Genomic DNA, 3,834 nt, shown 5'->3' on the forward strand with positions numbered 1-3,834 from the left:
GCAGCCTGCCTGCGGCTCCGCGTCGGCTTTGCAGAGCTAAAACACGGGTCTTGCCGTCGGCCCTGCCCCGGGAGGCAGCCGATGGCGCGGAGCCACGGAGTAGGGCAGCCAGACCTGCCTAGCGGCGTGTGCTCAGGGCATATCAACCTCTGAAATGAAATAAATGGCCGCGTGCCCAGCAGGATCTGCACTGCTTCTCCCATGTGGAGTATGCTGAGGAGCAGGCAGCACAGTCTGCTTGCCTTCACCTGTGCCCTAAGCATGCACTTTCCTGTCCCCAGCCTACCAACCTGCCCTTGCACTGCTAGCTCAGATCTGCCTCCTTGTGTCTCTGAATGCTTTCTGCCCAGCAAAACGCTTTTTCAGTATCTTGTTCCCTGCCGTACCGTACTGCTAGGAAACGCAACTCGCCCTTTCTGTGACTACATCACGTTAATTGACTGTTTTATTGCCTTTGTCTTGTTGGAGAATAAACTCCCTCAAAAGGTGCAAGAGGACAAACAAGATAAGAAAAGAAAAAGACAACAGATCAGAGAGGCAGCCTGTGCAGCAGCTGGCTGTGTTAGTGGTTGTCTCTGACCACTAATTGGAAGAGTACCAATTGTAAATCACCAGACAGAATATTGGCACGTGGTGAATCAGCCATAGCGTTTCCCATAGGGGACCGAGCTTTCAAAGGCTGTCCCTTATCCAAATTCTTACAAGGGCTGATCCCGCTTGTGTCAGGAAGTATAATGAATGCATAATCCATAGTTGTGTTTTAAAGCCAGAGTGTAAAACTTATGTTTGAAGAAAAGGATTAAAAATGATGCCAGCAAGGTCTGTAGGTGGACAAGGAATGTCTAGAATTACAGCACCTAAGGATTAAAAAACATGCTCTGGCAGAAAAACAATTATATTTCAGATTCCAGGGTGCAAACCAGCCTCTAAGCAACTGGAAGTAGTTTTCCAGAGTATCTTATCTCTGGCCAAGCTCCACCACCTTCCTTGGAATGAGCAACCTGCAGTAGCTACTGGCAGTATCTAGTGACCAGGGCTGTTCATGTACCCTGGTGCTCTAAGTCAAGGATCTGGCTGAAGTGGGGATGAATTATTCCCTCCTTACATGTCTGTCTTCTTTATTTTGTGATGCACTTAGTGGAATAAGCATAGGAGTCAATTTCTACCTTTTTAGATCTTTCATGTTTTTTCCTGGTGGGGGGGGGGAGGGTGAAAGAGGGGGAAGACTGTGGTAGTGTTTGAGGTATTTTTAATGTAGATAAGATATGCCAGAGATCACTGAGACCCATAGAACACTAATAAATATGTATTTGTCTATTCATTGTAAATAACTAACTGCTTATTTTCAGGAAGCAGTTGATTAAGTTAATTTTGAATTCTAGATTAAGTTAATTTTGAATTCTAGATTATTTTCTAGATACATGCAACAAAAATTCAGTAGTTAATTTCACCAAGGTCTCTACAGGAAACCCTTTGCAGCTGAAATCCACATGAGAGGGTGCTGATGTCATGGAATCAAGACTTGCACTTAGAATCATAGAATCCTTAGAGTTGGAAGGGACATTTAAAGGTCATCTAGTTAACTCCCCTGCAGTAAACAGGGACATGGACAGCAAAATTAGCTTGCCCAGGCTTAATCCAGCCTCACCTTGAAAGTCTCCAGGGATGGGGCCACATCTCTCAGCAATCTGTTCCAATGCCTCACCACCTTTACTGTAAAAGGCTTTTTCCTTATATCTAACCTAAATCTATCCTCTTTAACCTTGAAGCCATTTCCCCTTATTCTATCCATGCTGCTCCTAAACACTTTTCTTCACAGTTCTCAAGAGAGTGAGAGGACCGAAGGTGCTCTTTAGAGCATCTTAAGATATGTCTATAAGATTATGCAGATGGAAAAACAAGTAAGCCATGACGACTCTTCTCAAGCAAATTCATTTCAGAATACCACGAGTCTGTTTGTTGACACTGTTCATGTAAGGTTTGCCATCTCCATGAACAGCAGTTCATCAGTCCTTGTCTCTTATCTACAGTAAAAGCATAAATACTGAGTAACCATGTCCTGCTAGAACTCTTTTACTGAATGCATTTTGTGCAGACAGGATGTCACGTTTATTTACGTGCTTTGGGCTCCTCTCCAAGGAAGGTGGTCTGGAATGTCACAAGATATGTAAGTCTAGCTACAGAGTAGGGAGAATGGAAAAGTATGGTCATTCTTATAGCTCTAAGTACTCCTTTGCCATGGCCTGGCTCTCAAAAGCCAGCAACCTTCTGCAGTGGTAGAAGCTACAGAATTGTCTTTGACTCCTTGCACAGTTCCAGGGTTGTCCAATTGGAAGCCAGAAGAATCTATGCAGATCTCATAACTGCAGGATGCTGTGGTTATATATTACTAACACTGACAGATATGCAGGACATTTCTGAGACTCATCTGGTGATGCTGCTGATCTACTGCAATATGTGAATGCGGGTTATCATAGAATCATAGAATGGCCTAGGTTGAAAAGGACCACAATGATCACCTAGTTTCAAACCCCTGGGTCGTAGGGTCACCAACTAGTAGACCAGGCTGCCCAGAGCCACATCCAGCCTGAACCTCTGCATGCCCTACATAGCACCCAGTGAGGCCAGGTGACTGGGTCTCTATTAAAAGAATGGGGTGCTGTTAAAATGCAGATGTCCTTTTATTAGTGGAGAAAAAGCTTAGAAGTGTGTGAACAAAACCAACCTACTTAACATATTCAAAGCACTAGAATCATATTAGAACAACTCCGTTAGGCTTGTAAGCAGAATTATGGAACAGTGTATGCTTGCCTTGATGCTACTACAGCTCTGCTGCTTCCAGTAGCTAAGGAAGGATATGTGGTGCTGGTTTAAATCTCTATAGCATATGTCCATATTGTCCATGCACGCATCTGATTGGTCACTGTAGTTTTTGAGATTCTAAAAATGAATAGAACATACAGTTGAAAAGCAGGAGGAAAGGTTTGTTAGAATGTGAAATAGTCATATATTTGCTATTAGTCATTATCATTCACATATTACCGTTCTTTAGCCTTTTTAACAATGTCAGGGTCAACAACATTGGTCAGGATCTCATTACACTCTATAGACATTGGGCATTGTGGGCCAACGAGGTGGGCTGCGTCCCTTAAAAATCCAGTCTGATTAGAAAATATAAAGAAATACCCTCCAATGCCATGAAAAAACACCTAGTTCCATGCCTTTGAAAAGATATAGAACCAAATTTCTCAAAATTACTTTTCTAGACGTCCTGCCTTACTCTCTCCTCCACTGACTGGAGTGACCAGACTTGCAAAAATCCTTGGGCTCAGTTTTCCTCTGGGAGCTCTCTGTACATGTAGCTTTACTTTTGCTGAACATATTGTTCAAAATAATCAGTAAAATGGGTGTAGCTGCAACGTGGGCTAGCTAGCACCAGCTAGATACCAGACAGCTTACATCAGATGAAGATACCCTTCCTTACTTCTCCTGAAAGGCAGCAAGACTTTGACAAACAAAATCTTTGCTGGGTTTTGCTTTTAGTTTTGCTTGTAGAGATTGTAACTATGTCACTGATGACATTTTTTTGCTTGATTACCCAGAGTTACTAGAGGCTGTCTGAATGCTCAATCAAGTTGTTCCTGAGCAGGTGCTGCTTCCTGCACCTCCACAACATGACCTTGCAGAGCAAAGGCAAAGCACTGTGAAGTGCAGTGACAAAGGGTGCTGCTGAGAGCAGGGATTGGAAGCTGTGAACAAAGCTAGCATATATTCAGCAATGCCTGTTCAGTATAACTATACACTGTTTATTCTGTAAAGAACACGTGAAGCAAA

The sequence above is a fragment of the Meleagris gallopavo genome, chromosome 2, assembly GCF_000146605.3.
Source record: "Meleagris gallopavo isolate NT-WF06-2002-E0010 breed Aviagen turkey brand Nicholas breeding stock chromosome 2, Turkey_5.1, whole genome shotgun sequence".
Classification (NCBI taxonomy): domain Eukaryota; kingdom Metazoa; phylum Chordata; class Aves; order Galliformes; family Phasianidae; genus Meleagris; species Meleagris gallopavo.